Genomic DNA, 20,814 nt, shown 5'->3' on the forward strand with positions numbered 1-20,814 from the left:
CAGCCTGGTTTATAGCTAGAGCTACACAGCATGTTTCTGGCCAGTCAGCGCTCCATAGTAAGTTGCAGGTCAGTCAGAGCCCTATTTCAAAATCAACTAAAAAAAATCTATGTCCATTTATCAGTATAATAATTGTAGTCTTCCCACTAAACTCTGCGACCTGTCTAACTGCAGATTCTTGACTCCTCAAGAGTGCCAAGTATGGGTTCCATCTTGTGAAGCAGGCCTCAAGTCACATCTCAACTCTCATTAGAGAAGATTCTTTACGCAGCAGATGACAACTAACAGAGATCTACACCTTGTCAAACTTGTAGAAAATAAGAGACTGCGGACTGCTGAGCCCTAAATGGGACATTTATCACATCCCTCCCCCAAAGGTTCAGGGAGCATCACAGAGGAGGTGGTAGAAAGATTATAAGAGTCAGAGGTGGTGGATAAATAGAACAAAACAGTGCTTTCTGGATATAAAAGTACAGTTTCACATATGAACATTCAGTGGTGGTTACAATATGCATCAGATCAGCACAAACCCAAGCCAGACAAAACCCCAGCATAAAGCAACAGGCAGACACGATGTCCTAGCTCTAGCTAACTATTGGCAATTGATAGTTGCTGGGAGAGGGAAAGTCAGTTTTTTTATGGGTGTGATATTGGGTTGGTTGACCATACTTCAGGGGAAGGACCTATGTCCAGGAGTATTTGGGGAACACAAATTATATTCTATAGATCTTAAAATATATAGAAAGAAGACAAGAAGTGGAGAGGGAGGGAGGTGGTATGAATCTGAGTAGAGATGGGGAAGAGGATTAAATATGATCAAACTGCATTGTGTAAAATTTTCAAAGTATCAATAAAAACTATTTTTTAAATAACTAACAAAGCCCCAAAGCACCACAGCTAATTGGACTATGCTTATTTTAATACACAAATTTCAGCTCTTGTGACTTTCCATTCTTAATCTTAGCAGCACTCCTCTCATGCTCATAAAACTGTAGGATACAGCACAATACAGCACCTTACAATTTCATTCACAAAAAGAAATTCTTTGAGACAAGAAAAATAAGTAACAAAGCTCATTTTTAGCTTAATTTTTTAAACTTAAAAATTAGAGAAATAGACTTACAGTTTTTGAACAATGTGGTTTCATAACCAAATGAATTACATATATTGCTATTTTAAGACTCATAGAAAGATCTTGACACCTGCACTCTCGTGTGTCTTTTTGAATTTGTACTCTAAATTGCTTGAGGAACCAAAACTTTGCTTTATATTGATTCTCCTTAAACACACAGATTCTCCTTAAGTATTTATTATTTTTATTTTATGTGTATGAGCGTATTTTCTGCATGTATGTAAGTATACCCATGTCATACAATGCCTATGGAGGTCAGGAGAGGGCTTTAGATGTCCTGGAAGGAACTGAAGTTATAGACAGTTGTTAGCCACCATGTGGGTGCTGGGAACCAAACTCAGGGCCTCTGCAAGAGCAGTCAGTGCTCTTAACTGCTGAACCTTCTCTCCAGCCCATTTTAAACATTTTTACCACCCTTCTTAATCCTACATTGAAATTTCCTACTTCTGTAGGCATTGTTACTATGAAGTAATCTATTCTATCTTAGTACAGATATTTTTCTGAATGAGTTATACATGTGTGCTAGTTTGCCTTCAATTGCTGTGACAAAACACTCTGACCAACACCAACTTGGAGAGGAGAGGTTTATTTATCTTACATCTCCTGGGTCACAGTTCATCAATGAGGAAGCCCAAGGTAGGAACTCAGCGCAGGAACCTGGAGGCAGGAGCTGAAGCACAGGCCATGGAGGAACACTGCTTTCTGGTTTGGTCCCTGGCATGTGTTCATCCTGCTTTCTTATACAATACAGAACATCCCCTGGGGAGGGTGGGGGGACTACCCACAGTGGGATGGGCCCTTCCATATCACTCAACAATCAAGAAAATATCCCACAGACATGGTCACAGGGCAGTCCAATGGAGGAAATTCCGCAGTCGTGGCCCCCTCTACCCAGGTGTGTCAAGTTGACTACTAAAGCTGTCCAGCACAACATGATACCAGCACAAAAGCCACATCCTTGGTATAAATAATGAGGGCTAGTCTGATTTATGGGTTCAAACCCCATAATGCTTCCATCCTCCAAGACAGAGTCATTTAGTAAAATCTTATCAGGTCTCCTGGGGGCAGAAGAGAAAAATCTTTCACTTCTCAGGCAATTGAAGTTATGACAAAATGAGCAAAGGAATGGTTCCAATCAATTTGACAATGACATAGCTGTTTTCAGGTAAGTTGTGTTATATTTTATCAATATAGTGCAAAAACATAATGAAACTTGTATTTTACCTATGATTATGCTCTCATAATGTGGGCAATAGGTACATGCATAATTTCTGAAGGTTGTAAAAGTTTTTAATCAACAGCTTTTTTTGTAGATGCCTGCTTGTTAGCACATAAAAGAGCATACGACCAATACTCTTTCAGTGGCTGAAACCCTTGTTGATAGCCTGGAAGTTTGCAAATATTGATAAAACAATTTTATCAACCCTGTAAAATTATTCTGGTCATAACAGTACCCCAGAATGGATTTGGGAGGCAGTTGCAGCTACATGGTTAGCTGATTGTTTTTAAACCAGAGCCTCAAGCTATCTAATGTCACATATTATTTCAAAATGTTAAAGCCATCATCTTCATTTTCTATTAACACTGGGTAGAGACAAGATATTTTTGAATATTTCCTTGTAAACTACTTGTTAAAACTACATTCCAGAGGCTTATCTGTATTCACACTGATTTCATCAAGGCTATGTCTTATCATTTGAAGTTGAGTGCCTCTGCTCAAGGAAAAATGACCATTCCATTTGGCATGCTGGTCTGATTCTACCTTTAGGTCTTTTCTTGCATCAGATCTGTGTCTTTGGCTATGCTGGTACTTGTATCTGTGGTCTAGTTCCCTGGGTTAAGTGGAGAAAATGACAGCAATGGCAATAAAATATAGTGGTGAATTTTAAAATTTAAACCATTTTAACATTTAGAAAGATGCCATCATAGAGCCAGCATCTGTAAGTGCTATTATCTTGGCAGAACAATTATTGCTCTTTTTGTTATTGATGAATTTGAGGGAATTATAAAAGAAAAATATCATAGATTCAGAAGAAAATATATAATGTTATTAAATAATAGCCTTTGTATTGACAATAAATGATTAAACAGTGATTATGGATCCAGTTATCTATTTTTGTTTATCACAAATACAAAGATGAGTAAACATATCTGCTATGTGCTATGCAAAGCATTTTGTAAACAGGCTGATACTATGTTCATAGAACTCTAGGAGAAAGGTATAGCATTTTCAGTTTTCCTCATAAGTAACAGACACTCCAGTTTATAAGATTTGGAAGCTTCCCACAGATCATACTGTCAGTGAACATAGAAAGCGGGACTTGAATTGAGGATTTCTGATACACAGCTGAAGGTTTCAACCAGTTTTCTTTTCTTTTCTGATGAAAAAAACACCACATCATTTCATTCCTTCATAGGATATAGGATACATTTTTATGATAAATTTAATTTTCACCTGCTTTGTCCCTAAAGAATACAGATAAACCAAGATCAAAAGTCTCAGTGTATATTTTAATATTTGCAGAAAGATGAAAGTATATGAGTTATATTCTTTATATCAAATGCATATATATTACTAGATCTTGAGTTTTCTCAAAAATAAAACACACATGCATGTACTGTAGCATGTTGCAGAATTAAGTGACCACTGATCTGTCTTCCATGTTATATTTACATTTACATTTGCACTATTGCATTTGTTTTCCTGGAGGGTCTACTTCTATTCAGTCCATATAGAGATTAAAGAAATGACTCTATCCAAGTCCAGCTTAGTGATTCAGTGAGTATACTGGGGTTATTCAGGAGTATGGGTGAATGGCAATTTACAGGGGGGTAACTCAGGTAGCTTCATCACTAAAAAGCCCATGTCATCATAGGTTACAACTCACGAAACCTTCATCATTTGAATTCACTGAGCATCTTTCAAGCATCTGTATCATTGAAATGCCTGCTCTCCACCAAGAAATTGTTTATCACTAATACAACTTCAAAGAGTGATCTCATATGTTTTGTGTGTTTTGTGAGATTCTGAGTCTTTCTTGGGAGTTTAATGAGCCTCTTGAGCCATCCCTCTCCCTCTGAAGGAATGCTTCAATCAAGAGAAAACAACTACACATCACTCTGCCCTTTTCCGCATCTCTTACCTTCTTTCTGCCCTCTTGATCCATGATGTTCCCTGAACTTTGAATGCATGATTATTTTCTTCCATTTGAGGATGAGCATTAGGATGCTATGTCATAGTCATCATTTATTCTCAGCACTTTTTTTTCAGGTTTAGCAAAAGTTTATTCACATAAAGTTTAATTATTCAAGTTAATGAAAATATCAAAAAGTTTGAGTTAATGTATGGTATTAGAAATGTAAATTTTGCTGCAAATAATACAGTATTTGGTGTTTCCATTTTCCACAAGCTATGCTGCAGAAAGAGCAATTGCATTAAATCTTAATTCATCAGGGTCATGTTCCATAAACTTCTTTCAAACTTCTATGGCACCTCTAGCAATGTTTCATTACTAGTTTCTCCATGGTTAATTGAAGATGGTTTCTGCCCATCTAATTCATAGAGATGCCTGTCTACGTGAACTGATGCAATAAAGTGAAGATCTACTTTTCCATCTATACTTGGTGCCTCAGGCTGACCTTCATGAGTATTGGTCTCATGAGTAACTCAAATAGTGCCATAGTTCTCCAGGTATTTGGCTCGTTCTTTGGGGCTCATTGACACCGACTCCTCCAGGAACTTTTTCAAGGTTGATCCAGATTCAAAGTACATCTTGTCTTTGCTGTTCGAAATGGCATGGATCAGTACAATTGTTCCACAGATGTTGCTGATGGTTTGCTTCATGAATTATACTGATGATGCAATGTCTTGTCCCTGAGATTTTATGTTCTCTTCTTCTTCTGTTATGAATACTTTGTATTTTTCTATAATAGGGAAGAGAAGTAACACTGCATACACTGGCCTTGGCACCATGCTAAGAAGTTCAGGATCCATCCCATACACATCAATAAACTGCCAGTTAGGAAGCAGGCCTAATTGTTTGAGAAACTGGTTGGTGACCTCAGGGTTGGCCTCCAGCAGCAGACAGTGCTGACCCTCCATGGCTGCTTCACCGGTCACTCTATTCTCAGCATTTTGACTGGTTCTGAGTTTCCACATTAACTATCCACTGCAAAAAGAAATCTTTCTTTCATGACCAAGGCTGACAGCATCAGTCATCTACGGGTTTACATGTAAATGTCTAGAAGGCAATTTGATAGGCATGCTACATGTATTTAACAAATCCATAAGTAGCCTTCCTTTTGGGGCCTATGAACTCCCCAACCACAAGTTTGTGCCTTTCATTGAAGTAACAAACATGGGTTTCCTTCTGTGGAACTGGCCTTAAATCCAATTGGTAAGCAGTTGATTTCATCCTTAGTAGTCATGGCATAATTACACCCATGAGCACATGTTGAGCACATCTTGCCTGAAATGTTGGAAATGTAGCTCATTGGGTTCATAACTGAGTAAGATTGTTGGTAACAACACTCTCTGCATCCTGAATAGAGCATTCTGACACTATGAAAGCCAGTAATCAAGTAAGGAGCTTCCAGCTCAGTCTCAGTTTCATTTCTCCATGTCCTCCAATCAAAGTATACTGTGTCTTCTGTTACAGGAACTTACCAGGTAGTTCTGGCATGTAGCCAATAACAGTGACAATAACTTTTTTGTTTTGTTGGTTTTTTTTTTTTTCCCAAGGGAGGTAACCTACCTCTGACATGAAATTTTTATTTAATAACCTTCTGTCTTCAAGGAGTACCTTTTATCACTCCTGCATCTCTTTATTCAAATTCTTTTAAAGATATTTTATCTATTATTATTATTTTTTGGCCTTTTTGAGACAGGGTCTCCCTGTAGCCCCAGCTGTCCTGGAACTCACTATGTAGACCTGACTGGCCTTGAACTCACAAGGATCTGCCTGCCTCTGCCTCCTGAGTGCTGAGTACTGGGATTAGAGGAGTGTACTACCATGCCCAGCCTTATTATTATTATTTTTAATGTGTATGATTGTGTTACTTGCATATATATAAGTACACCTATGTCCTGCAATGTCATCAAAGGTCAGAAAAGGGTTTCAGATTTCCCTGGAACTGGAGTTGAGAACAGTTGTTAGCTGCCATGTTAGCTGCTGGGAATCAAACCTGGGTTCTATGCAAGAGTAGCCAGTATGCTTAACCACTGAACCATCTCTCCTGCCCATTCATTCAATTATTTTAAGTTTATTATTTTTATTTTATGTGTATGAGTATATTGCCTGCATGTATGTAAGTGCACCCATGTTGTGCAATGCCCAGGGACATCAGAAGAGGGCAGAGGATCTCCTGGAACTGGAGTTATAGACAGTTGTTAGCCACTATGTGGATACTGGGATTTGAATCCAGGTCCTCTGCAAGAGCACTCAGTGCTCTTAACCACTGAGCCATCTCACCAGCCCCTCATTCAAATTCTTTAACTTTTGTTTTTACTGTCTCTCCAGATGCTTTTTAAAACCTGTAAGACTTTCAGGGGTTAGCATTATATAAGGAGGGTGAGCAGGATCTCTGAAAGCCTACTGCTATCCAGTCCAATTATGTGCTAATTAGATTTATGATTCAGTAGGTAAAAAAAAATCCACAAGGCCCAATACAGCAGAGAAAGATCTTATCACTAGTATTAATGTTTTTTTTTTTTTAATTAAAAGAGTAATGCTAGATGCAACAGTATAGATGGGTGGCACTACCTTGGTCAACTCTTTATAACTCGCCTTCATTCACCGTGAGTCACCTGGATTTTGAAAGAGCTTGGGACTTGATAAATAATCTCTCCTTTTCCGTAATGGTTTCTACAATTTTGTCACAGCCTATAAGAAGTTTATATTGTTTGATAATCATCACACTGTATGGAATCGCCGACTTTACAAACTCTCATCTCAGCCATTAATATTTGTGTTTACTGTCCACATGTTCAGGTTAAACTCTTCAATGGCAGTGTGCCAGGTGTGTCACAGAGAAATGTATACACATGCTCCACAGAGATTTTTGCACATGCCTAGGGCAATCATTTTCACCCTTATTTCTGTCATTTACTTCTTTCTCCTCTTTAGTGAACCATTCCTCTAGCTCTAAAAGCTTCCAGAAGCTCAAAAGCAGTGCCTATAACTTTTTTTTCATTTTGTACTCTGGAAATTCTGGCTTCACACAAGTTTTCCCACATTTGACACAATTGTGTCTGGCTAAGTGAATTTTCCTTGTCCCTGATTATGCAACCTTTATCTGGAGGAGAACTAGGCACTTATATTGCTTGGTTTCTCTGCTTCTGTGGCACTTAGACTGAGCCCATGCTTCAACCACAGCCTTGTGGTCCAGAGTACCACAGGCTCTTTCAATTCTAATTTAAAAGTGTTTCCCAATTAAAGTAGTTCAAAGGCAGAATATTTCTTTCTCTTTTTTAAAGGTGCAAAACAGCAGTTTAAAAAGTGATCAGAATCATGTATGATATTAATGGAGATAAAAACAAATCAAACCTTGGGGCTGGAGAGATGACTCAGCAGTTAAGAACACTGGCTGTTCTTGCAGAAGACCAGAATTCGAATCCCAGCAACCACGTGTTAGCTACCAACTGTCCAGTAACTCCAGTTCCAGGAGATCCGAAGGCCTCTTCTGTCCTTTGTGGGCATTGCATGACATGGGTGCACTTATATATATTCAGAGAATTCATGCATACACATAAAATAAAAATAATAAATAAAAAAATTTAAAAAAATCCAAAGTAAACCATTCCTTTACCCCTTTCAACATACTATTAGATCAGAGATTTTATAAATTCATATTACCATGCTGGCAGTTACTTTAGTACTTAATTTGGTTAAGTTGATTCTCTATATGTATTCCTTCCTGCTCATATCACCAAAGATATGGAGTTGGCTCACTTTGTAGTAAGATGGGTAACTTGTCACACCTGGAGACAAGTTGGTGGTATGTCAGAAGTCTAGCAGGATCCCTAAGCCAACTGGAAGAGGCTGGTTTAGTCACTCTGTTTGAACGGAAATGGTAGCAGGGTTAGAGGAAGTCTCACTTGACAGTTTTTTTAATACTATGCTATATTTTAGAGTGGAAATGATTAATAATCCCACTTTTTGACATTATTTTAAATTAAGGAATGTGGACTTTTCAGAAACATCACTTGGATTTTTGATAGCTATCCCCATCATAAACTAGACACAAAGTCACCAGAAAGGAGACCTCTCTTTCCACACTTGGTCATAGATTCTGTTATATTAAGTGCAAAGCCCAGTGAACTGACAGTCTTATTGCGTGGACAGGAACAATTATCAGTTTCCTGTATTGGGATATTCTCAAGGCCCCTCTCTGCATAGTAGATAATTCTTCACATGAGTTTCAAGGTTTTGGTTCCCAGAAAGGGCTCTTTGTTACAGATCTAATTTGTACCTTCTTTTTTACCTGCCAAGTATAAGCAAGCCAGCACCATCATCTCATCCTCAATTTTTTCCACTTTTTTCTGACAAATCAGATACTAATGTGAAAAATAGCATGTAAATGTCAGTTTTCGATTTTGATCTCTCCCTTTTGAGGGAAGTTCGGTGCAATCAGCTCTGCCTGAGTTGTATATCTTATTGTTCATAGTAATTGGCTCCATCTCCTGCTTTTGATCTTGTTCCACATGTGTGACATTCAGGGACAATGATGCATTATTTAGTCTATTGATCATTTGGAGACATTCCTATACCCTTAATCATGGAGATGGGGTACTCCATACAGAAGAAAATGGCCTCCTTGGAATTCACCTCAAAGTAGCCTACCCTGTGAAGGCTCGGTCCCACTGCACATCTTAGCACTCACAGCAGTGGCCACATAAGTACCACTATAGTAAGGTGGCCCTCCATTCCTGCCACATGGGAAGGATGTCCATGTTTGACTGCCCCCTACAAGACAATGTTAAGGTTCAGATAGCCCCGCCCCCTCACCAACAGGGTCTCAAGGACTTCTCAAGCTCCTGAGAAAAGGGAACTGAGTTGATAAGCACCTTGACCTTTGAAGTCAAGAGAAGCAGACTTTTCTCCACTGTTTGACCAACACAGCAGGCTTTCCCTTTGATCTCTAAAGAGAACAGGTTTTAACAGTCCCACTCTCCCACTTCCCCCCATCCAACTTAAAAAAAAAATACACCTTCCTGCCTTCTGCAGGAAGCAGAAGTCTCCCCCTTTAAAAGACCCCAGCTCACTACCCAGGGCAGACATTTTCCCTGCCAAGGAGGGCATCTGTCCCATGTGTTCCTTTGCTAATAAACTCTATTCTGATGGAGTTTTATCTGTGTCCTGGTGCTTTCTCCTGATCAACTCTATCTGTTCATTCTCCAGCTACTTTTTACTATCACACAACATTCCAGGGAGCTCAGCCTCAGTGCTATGTCTTATCCATCATAGCAGCAACCATGAAACTGCTCCTTCCCAACTCCTCTTTGTTCGGTCAGTCCCACTTTGAGTACTAATTATGTTACATTACTTTCCCTGGGGAACCTGTTTCTATTCATCCTAGAGCAAGAAATAATAAGTCAAAGTAATAATTCTATACAAGTTTATCTTGGTAAACTAAGGAGCTTATTGGGATTATTTACAAAAGCAGTGCTGACCTGGGTAGCTGCATCACTGAAATGCCTGCCCCAACATGGGTGATAACTCATAAAAGCTGTATCACAGGACCTCTATGAATAACTTTCAGGCATCTCCTTCATTCATGGAAGGCTCTCCTCTTCCTCTGCAGTCACCTAATACTTACTTAACCGTGGGAGGGGCCTCTGGAGTCTTGTTAGTCACTTAGAAGTTTAATGAGATTTTTAAGTCTTTTCCTTCCCTGTGAAGAAATGCTTCAATCTGGAAAAATAGTTATATATTATATAAACTGACCTTCGGGAACTTAATGGAACTAGTTTTTTTTGTAGCCCCAGCTGGCCTAGAACTCACTGTGTAAACCAGGCTGGCTTTGAACTCACAGAGATTTGCCTGCCCCTGCTTCATAAGTGCTGGGATCAAAGGTGTGGGCCACCACGCCTGACTTGGAACTAGTTTCTTAAAAGGCATTTGAGTCTTGTGGCATTGGGAGCTTCCAGATTTTTTCTTTTTTTTCTTATAACTTGAAAATAGTTCATCTACTTCCTCGGTTAAAACTAATATCTCCAAGTGGCTTTTCTTGCTATTGTAACTACTGAACTGGTTTGCTGTTTTCCTCTTTTCATTTTTAGTAGGTCTGCTATCCATTCCTTAGTGGTAATAAATATTCCAAATTGGGTTTGGTTGTATCTTCTGTGACCAAAATAGATTATTTTTTCTAATAGTTTATAAAAAAAATTGGAAAGTAAGAAAGGAATATCACCAATGTCCTTGGTTCCAAAATTTTCTTTGCCGTGGACAGGTAACTGGAGTTCCTGCAGCGATCGTCCTCTGTAGACAGATGCAGGCCAAGGAGAAGAAAAGCAAGCCGACCCGATTCTGCTCCGTGAGTTCTTTTCATTTTAATAGGGAGGAGGAGTTCCTTCTAAAGATGATGAATTTTCTCCTCAGATAATAAAAAAATAAGCTGCTGGCTTTTGTTAGAGGCAAGCATAAACAAAACCCAGTCTAAAAACCTAGTCATTCCAGAGTTTGGGCCTCTTTTGTTTATTTAAAATTCTTTACTTCAAAAACAATAAATGCTTCAAATACCTGATTGCAGAAAATACTTTGTGGTAGTTTGGATTTTCATCTTCTGACTGAATTCATTTCACAGTAAGGTGTGGGCTTAATATGGAAACTTTTTCTTTTGTTTATGACATTTTCACACCTACAGATACTTGCAGGCACATGGAAGGATTGGAGCAGATGATTGTTTCTGAAATTAGCTCAGTACAAATACAGAGAATTGGCCGAGAATAACACGTGTTTAAAAGTGAAAATTCCAAAGGATAAATCTGCTTTATAAATAAAGCATTGACAATCTTTTAATGCATTTTCATTTTTATATTTATTAATAAATTTATGAAATTTAACAGATTGCTTAATTAGCATTTAAATTTAGAAATTTTTAATTTTAAGAAAGCCATATTAGTTTTGTTAGAAGACGAACCATGGGAAATTAATAGGCTCAGGAAAGAGTGTCTAATTTTGAAGTATCTGAAAAAACACTTGAAAATTGGAAATATTTCACTTAAAGAAAAATAGAGTCCCATCAATACATTTTTTAAAAAATTTAATTATTGTGAAATTTTATGGGAAATTCTGGGTTCTCCATAAGGATAGGTCTGATTTCCTTATAGCAAAAATTATATACTCACATGAGCTATTTCTATTTTGTTTTGTTAAAGCAATATTTATGTCTAGAGAGACTTTTTCTAGACATTAAAAAGTCTATTTCTCTTTAAATTTATTCTACAGGGATCTCATATTTCTATGCTATTTTGATGCTAAACATATTGCTATGTAATTTGGAACCCAATTTTAAACATGGGCATTTGTATTGCCTTAGGGGAAAGGATAGTCCAAGTACATGGAATAGCCAAGTACCTTTCTAATCAGAAATACCTGCAGATCGTATAAAATAAGCCTCTACTGTTTCACATTATGATGCATTCATGGAATAGTTGAGTATACATAAGAGATCATCGAGTGTTTTAAATTTGTGGGCATTTGTAATATGCCCATTTGCTGTATTCTATTGGACATAAATCATGTGCTTAGCATTACAAGAACTTTATATCTAGAAAGAATGTCTATAATACTCAATATTCTATTTTTTTCTACAATCAGTAAATGTTTGTGAAAATAAAGCTATGAAATGTATTTTTATTTATCCCTATGTGTTATCACACACAACCCTTCATGTTCCAGGGATCTTCCCCCCTATAATCAGAGAGACTATTAAAACTTAATACTGTATTTAGCAATTATTTCCTATCTTAGAACAAAACTGAAGAAACTTGACCTGCCTACTTGAGTCCTAACTAACAAAGCTTCACTTTGAATGATTGATTTTATAGAAGATGAGGGTTAACATGATTTTGTCATGCAGCAATTAAGAGTAATGTTTGAATGCAAGTGGAGGTATTCCCTACCCTGTCCATATGGCAACTGGAAATTAAATTTATGCCTTCAACAGCTTTTTTATCTCACCTTTATTTTTGGTTTTTCAGTTTCCTACAAGTGTAGAGTGAAATCTGCAAATGGTCACTGTGACAAAGTGTTCATGAAGAATCTAAGAAACTCTGAAATGATATAAGTGGTGTGATTCCCTGCTCATGTCTGTCCTGTATGTTGATCTCAGCTGACTCTAGGCATACTCTGATGTGCTTTCTTTGTTTCCTATGTCTGTAGATGTATCTTAAGTAGTACAGTAGGTTCCTTCTATGAGTTCTCTGGAAATATAATGAAATATCACAAACTAGATGGCTTAAAATCACAAAATGCATTCCTTCAGGGTTGTGGAAAAGAAGTCTGGTATTAAGATGTCAGCAGAGGGCCTGGGGAGATGGCTGGGTAGTAAAATACTTGCCATGCAAGCGCGAAGACCTTAGTTTATATCCCCAGAATCTCTGTAAAATGCTTGGCAGGAAGTATGGACCTATAATCCCTGCACTGGGGAGGTGAAGACAGAAAGAGCAAGTCAGTCTAGCTGAATCTGGCAAGCTCCAGATCCAGTAAGAGACCCAGTATTAAAAAGCTGAGAAACTATTGGCAACTGATTACTGCTGGGTGAGGGAGAGTAGATCTTCTTCAACGGAGTGACTCTAGATATGCTGACTAGACTTCAGTGGATGAACTTGTACCAAGAGACAGCTTGGTATAAATGCTTGACCAGGTAGGACTTAACATATATGGAAGAATACCTGAAATCTGATGGGGAGCCTAGGACAGATGGGGAAGACGGGGTGGTGGTGTCTAAATTTGATTAAGGTGTATTATATGATATGCACTGAAACCCAATAAAAATAAAAGTGAAAAGAAACTCAGGAAGACATCCAACATCAATCTCTGGACTCCATGCATGAATCCTCACCACAGGCATGTACACACATACATCTCTCTCTCTCTCTCTCTCTCTCTCTCTCTCTCTCTCTCTCACACACACACACACACATACACATACACATATATACACAAGATGTCAGCAGGGCCATTCTTCTGAATGTGCTGGGAAAGAGACTTGCCTTGGCCCTTCAGACCTCTAGTGTTACTGAACGTGTCATTGATTTGTAGAGGCATTATTCCAAATTTTACTTTGATGGTCATATGACCCTCTTCCCTGCATAGCTCTGTGTCTTGATATACACTTCTCTTTCAGTCTCAAAATATTCAGTACGTATCTTTCCAAAGCAACTAAAATTTATATCTATCTATCTATCTATCTATCTATCTATCTATCTATCTATCATCTATGTATCTATCTTTGTATCTATATCATCAGTCATCCATTTATGTATCATGTAGGCAATCTGTCTGTCTGTCTGTCTGTCTGTCTATATTATGCAATAGCTACATTGGAATTAATTAACATGTGCATTGTTCACACCATAATCACTTGTGTGATAGAAACAACTGCAATACACTCTACTGGCAATTTTCAAGAATACAATGTATTATTAACTGCAGTCAATAAGATATACAATAGGTGTCGTAAACTTATTCCTTCTGTGTAACTATTTTTTTTCTATCCTTTGATCTTTAAGTCCCCCTCTTCCCTGGAAACCATTCTTTGCTTTCTCCTTTGAGCTCACCTCTTTTATATTCCACATACAAAGGAGATTTTGTAGTATTTTTCTTTCTGTGTCTGGCTTATTTAAATTAATAAGATCTATTCCATGCCTATTCACACTGTCCAAAAACTTTTTAGACATCCTTTTTGTAAACTTTATGAGTCTGCATCTCTGTTCTGATCAGATTCAAATTTTAAGTTTCTGTTTTGAAAAGATTTCTCTCTTCTCACAAGATCTTTATTTAATCTTCCAAAATGAAATAGTACCCACCCATTACTGACCACCCCCTTCCCTCCTTTCTTTTTGTAAAGTTCTCCTGATTGTCTGTGATAGTGAATCTTGGTTGTCAAATTGAAACACATAGGAAGGGGGAACTTAAATTGAGGAATTGCTTCTGTTAGAGTGACTTGTAGGCATGTCTGTTGGGCATATTCATAATTGCTAATTTATGTAAGATGTCCCATCCTAATGTAGGAGGTGCTATGTGTGGGTAGATAGGCCTGGGCTATGTAAGAGGGGTAACTGAGCAAGACAGGGGAAGCAAGGCAGGAGACAGTGTCCCTCCATGGCTCTGCTTCAGTTCTTGCCTCCAGGTTCCTGCCTTGAATTCCTGTCTTGCCTTTCCAGATGTCCTCTGCATGTGCTCAGGCACATGCACCTTCCCTAAACACACACACACACACACACACACACACACACACACACACACAAAGAGAGAGAGAGAGAGACAAGCACACACAAATACACACGTGCACACACAAACACACACTCACACTATACACATACTGTCAAATGGTGTCCTAGTTTGGTTTCCGCTGCTGTGCTAAAACACTGACCAAATGTAACTTGAAGAGGAATGATTTTTTTTGGCTTACTGTTTACAGTCCAATAAAAATCCTCTGATGTCCTGGTCTATCACTCTCTGCCTTATTTCTCTCTGAACCTGGAGCTATCTTAGGAACCAGCAATCGTAAGTGATCATCCTGTCTCTGCCCCCACACAACACGGGTTACAGGCCTGCATGGCCACTCCTACATTTCTACATGGGTCCTGGTAATACTAACTCAGGTCCTCATGCATGGCAACAAGTATTCTTACCCACTAAGTCATGTCTCCAGATACTGACACTGTATTGTTATTCTTTCTAAATGTCTTCTTTCATTTAAGACTATAAGAGGTGGACCTCTGGCTGAGCCTGAGGCAAATCATAGTTGATGTTGAGAAATCTGCAGCTCTGACCCAAATGGAGTTTCTTCTATTTGTTGCATTGAGATTTTCAAAGGACAATTTCTGTTATCTTCCAAAGATTTTCTCTGATGAAAGAAATGTATTATTAATCAAATAAAGGGAATTTTCATAAGCCACACAAAGAAAAATGAAGTTATTTAAGAACAGAAAATAAAGCATTATTAATTCACATGGTGACTTTTTGATACTGCAATGATAAAAATTCTGTGTTGTTATTTTATTTCCAAGCCTTTTTTGTTTTGTTTTGTTTTGTTTTTGTGAGACAGGGTCTCCCTATAGCCCCAGCCAGGTGGAACTCATTATGTAGACCAGGCTGGTCTCAAACTCAAAGAGATCTGCCTTCCTCTGCCTCCCAGTTGCTGAGATTAAAGGCATGTGCCACAACATCCAGCTTAAACAAATATTTTAAAAAATCTAATTGAATTTTTGCGAATTTAATATATTTTGATCCTATTTAGCCCCCCTGCCCCCATCTGCACTCCTTTATAACCTCCGCTTTACAGATATCATGTACTCTGTCATATATGTTAAGGCCTATCAAGCCAAGTTTGTGTCCACAAACGTCCTTCAGTGTGTGTTCATCTGCTGGAGCCTGGTTAACTTGTCTAGTGTTGCATCCTTAGCGAAAACCAGCGCCTTCCATCAGGAGTTGTCTGTTGTCAGTAGCTCCTCAGCTTCTTTCCCACTTCCTCACTTCTATGCTGGGGTTTTGTCTGAATTGAGCTCTGCATGGGTTTTGTGCATGTTCTTACCATTGCTGCGAGTTCATATGAATAATTTCCCAACTGTCTAGAACATGGGATATTTTTGTTTATTTAATATTTTATTGATTATTTTTATTTTATGTGTATGAGTGTATTGCCTGCATGTGTGTAAGCGCACCTGTGTTGTGCAGTGCCCATGGAGGCTAGAGGAGAGTGTTGGATCCCTTAGAACTGGAGTTATGGACAGTTATTAGCCACCATGTGGGTGCTGAGATTTGAATCCAGGTCCTCTGTAAGAGCAGCCAGTGCTCTTAACAACTGAGCCAATGTTTGCAGGCTCTTTTTCAGAGTGATGCTTAATTGGAACCATTTCCAAGTAGTTTGCTGCATTGCAGTGTTGATTTCACCCATATTGTTTAATCAAGGAAGAAATGCAAAAGTAGTTACCATTATTACAGACAGAAAAGCCACGACGGAACATCCTGAGATGCATCTGTGGTGTCTTGGGAAGGATGTAGGAAATCTGTTATACTTTCTTCAAAAGTAATTTTCAAATTCAAAAACAGCTGCTAACAGATCCCTGTCTCCATAAGATTGTCAATTCTCTTGCCCCACAGATACTAGTTTTCATGAAAAATGAAATACAGGTCAGAAATTATTTGCTGACGGTCACCATGACCATCTCACTCTCAACTCTGACTCAGTTCTTCGCATTTAAAGCTATGAAGTAGAATATAATGAAGGCTGAGCTAGTCCTTTAATGTAAAACCTGAAACAGCCAGAATTTATTCAAAGTCCCAGTTGCTTGGTGGTCTGTGGTAGGGTAGAATTCATGACAGGGAGCTAGTGGCAGAGCTTCCTCCTGATCTAATGGCCAGGAAATAAAAAGGAGAAATGAGAAGGGATTTGGGTCCTACTACCCCCTTCAAGGGCATGCTACCAATGACAGGAAAACCTCCCATGGGGTTAACACCTCCCAAGAGAAGCAAGCTGGGAATAAACCTTTAACACATGGTTTTTGATGGACATTTAGGATCCAAGCTCTCACAGTCCATATATAAAAATAATCAAGCTGGTGGTATATATAGTCAAGAATTGCACTACTAGACCTTTGTATAACGGTTTGACATGTTAAAAGATTTATTTATTTTTATTCATGTGTGGGCCTGCATGACAATATGTGTACCACATAGTTGCAGGTGCCACCCAGAGGCCAGAAGAGGGCAATGAATCCACTGAAACTAGAGTTACAGGCAGGTATAAGCAACCCAATATTGGTGCTGGGAACTGAAGCCAGGTCCTCTAAAAGACTGGTAAGTAGTCTTCACCATCGAGCCATCTCTCTAACTCACAAGGGTTTTATTTTTCAAGCTCAAAATTATTAAAAGGAAAAAAATATTTTGTTCTTTCTGAGCTAATTGACAATAAAGCATTTAAGTAACAATGTATGTGAGTGCCACTCAAGATAGTCAACATAGGTACAATCAACACTGGTAGAGGTAGAAGGCTACCTGATTGTTATAATGTAAAGAACTATAAGATCTCTCTCCCTCTTTCTCCCTCCATCATTTATCTTCCATTCTTCTATCTATCTATCATCTATCTATCTATCTATCTATCTATCTATCTATCATCATAGATCTGTCTATCATCTATCAATCTAATCATCTGTCTGTCTGTCTGTCTATCTATCATCTATCTTCTATCATCTATCTATCATCTATCTCTCTATTGTAATCTACCACTCTTATCTTTCTATCCATCTATCAATCATCTGTTTTTATCCTATCCTTCCTATCTATCTATCTATCTATCTATCTATCTATCTATCTATCTATCATCCATCTCTATCATCTACTTATCTATCTCTCTATCTCCCTATCTAATCTATCATCTATCTATCTATCTATCAATCATCTATCTATTTATCTATCTTCTATCATCTATCTATCTATCATCTATCTATCTACCTATCTATCTATCTATGGCCTATAGAGTTTAATTTATGTAGAGTCTAATATATATAAAATGATATATATATATCTCTATCTATCATCTATCTATCTATCTATCTATCATCTATCTATCTATCTATCATCTATCATCTATTTATCATCTTCTATCATCTATGTATCATCTATCATCTATCTATCATCTATCATCCATCTATAATCTATCTATCTATCATCTATCTATTATCAAAATCACTGGTCTTGTCTTTAATTTGTGTCTTATTCCATTCTATGCCATATAAACATGGAAATATGCTTATATCTGGTAAAGATGTTCTTGATGCATCATCTCATAGTAGGAGACAGAAAAGAATGATAAAGAAAAAGACCACAAACTTGCTCTTTTTAGAGACCCTTCCTTCCTTCCTTCCTTCCTTCCTTCCTTCCTTCCTTCCTTCCTTCCTTCCTTCCTTTCTTCTTTCTTTCTCTTTGTTTCTTTCTTTTTCTTTGTGGGTATGTGGGTGTCAATGAGGGTGTGCTGTGGCATGTATGCAAAGGTTAGAAGACAACTCATAGGAGTAGTTTTTCTGTATCTACCATGTGGGTTCCAGGGATCACACTCAGGTTCAGGCTTGATGGCAAGTGTCTTTACCCATTGAGCTATCTTTCAGACCCCAATACTGACCTTAATACCAGTACCAATGCCATTTCTTCTTTCATGATGATTAATTTTTAATTGTTCCTTATTCACATTCTAAAGGTGCCACCTCTTAACAGAGTTACAATTGCAATTAAATTTTACACAAATGTGGGAGGTGACAAAGTTTTAAATCATAACAGGTGGTGAAAACATGATGTGTCAGGTAGCTGAGGTCAAACTGACCCTTAAAGACAGAAAAAGAGAATTTTAGTATTGGCTTAGTTCCATAAATTCTGAGACCTTGAAAAACTCAGTTATTTCCTGAATTTCATTATTTTTGTTTTTAAAAATGTCATGATAATAACTACCTTGCTTTTGTCACAAGGCTATTATAAGTATATACTGAGATTGTATGTGGAAATGTCTTATGCACCTCACAGGAATAAAATCATGCATAGCAATAATATTGACTTGGAACATTGAAATGGGCCATTAGGAAAGGAAATATATCATGTTAAAGAGGTAGGTCCACTATTACGTATTAGATGAAATGAACTTAAGAGGTTATCTAATTAGGTCCATGAGTATTTCAAATGGAGAAGTTGTTGGAAACACTTAAGGAAGAGATAAAGTGAATAACTTGAATATTTGGAGGAAAGAAAGCATGGTATAGACTAGGTGTGGTCCAGACCAGCTTTTCTTACAATTTTTATGGGGATGGTCCTGTTGAAACTAGCATGTGTTTAGAAACCAGTATACACACACACAGACACACAGACACACAGATGCACAGACACACAGACACAGACACAGACACACACAGACACACACACACGCTTCTTCCATGTGCCATGCTATTTCTGATTTGTGAAATGCCTCTTCTTTGTTAATCTTCACTTGGGCATTGCACATTGTTGCCTTAGACTCAGCTCAAGGCTCATCTCCACCTTTCCAGAAACCAAATGGACTAAGGAAGCTTCACTTTCATTCCTTATGCAACCCAATGCATAATTTTTTCACCAGCTCTACTACATAAGTGCAGGCAACATTTTCTGTAACACATACACAAAAGTTGTGTTTCTTTGTCTTCCACTGAGGAATATAAAATGTCAGAATTATGATCATATTGAATTCCTTTATTCCTTTTCCCATTGGATATAACACAGAATCTGCTGTAAATAAAAAGTAAGTGCCTAACCTCTGTTCAGAAACTTTCATTGTTCATTTGAATAGAGATTTTTGGAGACTGAATGGTGCTAATATACTTTCTTGAAGAAAATTTGAAAGACAGTATGGTGGTGGAGGAATCATGGCATCAGGAGAAGAGAAAACACAGGAGGTGATTTGGAGGCAGCAAAGATATTTTCAAATTATATGCTAATTGATAGTGGGTCCTTCTCATGAATATTTTACTTTAAGATTCATGAATCCATTCACTTGTTCACACAGCAAAATTATTCGACATTTGCTATGTAACAGACCCAGGAAAAGATGGACTATTCAGGATAGATGTGCAAGACCCTTGAAGACTTACAAAGGGAAATAGAAAAAACAAAGCCCAAGTGAAAAGAGAGATAGGAAGAAAAAATGATCAGAATGACATAGCACTATAATACAGAGTGTGAGCTCAGTTCAGCCCTCTAGAATGTAATCTCTGCTCTCCACTGACTGTCCTGTGGCAATGACTTCCGGGACATCAGCTCAGCTGGCATACAATATAAGCAAGCTTAACAGCCTTGGGGCTCCTCTTTAAACCTTGCATATAGTTTTAATCCTTTGTTACCCTTCCTTATCCCTGACTCAGAATAATGTATGTGTATGTATGTTGTGAACTAATCAAGACCCATAAACAGGAAATATTCCTGGGATTATCCCAATTTATTGCAAATGATAGGTAAGATTAAATTGACATCATCTGTTTGTGGTTGTATGTGCACTGTTCTAGGTCAGCAGGGGTCAGAAAGGGACATAATCCTCTGACAAGTTCCTCTTTTCACATGTGATGCTATATATGGCTTCAGTAAAGAGAGAGCAAGGCCTTTGTTTAAGAGCATATTTCCAGGAGAAATCTGAAAGAACGAGTTCTGTGAATAGTTGGGGTCCCCACTCTTGGTTGAAATGGATACTGAAAGTCAGGGTGTCTTTATTCAAACATTGTAATATGGCATGGCACCACCACACGGATCAATTTAAGAAAGTTACTTAACATCTCTGGGCCTCAATTTGCTCATCTGGAAGATGAGGCTATTGTAGTACACACTGTATTTTTTTCTGTGAATATTACAGGAGTTTGTCCCCAATAAAATTGTTTGTAACCATCACAACTTGGGGATTTCTAAATTACTGCCCTGAACTAGTGGGATAATTTTGCCAAT

The 20,814-nt window shown here is 37.9% G+C and overlaps 1 pseudogene; it reads right to left on the minus strand.

Annotated features, from left to right (window-relative positions):
* Positions 1-4,542: 4,542 nt before the first annotated feature.
* LOC103736149 lies at positions 4,543-5,234 on the minus strand (annotated as a pseudogene).
* Between the last annotated feature and the right edge of the window lie 15,580 nt (positions 5,235-20,814).

The sequence above is a fragment of the Nannospalax galili genome, unplaced genomic scaffold (assembly GCF_000622305.1).
Source record: "Nannospalax galili isolate Female #2095 unplaced genomic scaffold, S.galili_v1.0 scaffold115, whole genome shotgun sequence".
Lineage (NCBI taxonomy): Eukaryota > Metazoa > Chordata > Mammalia > Rodentia > Spalacidae > Nannospalax > Nannospalax galili.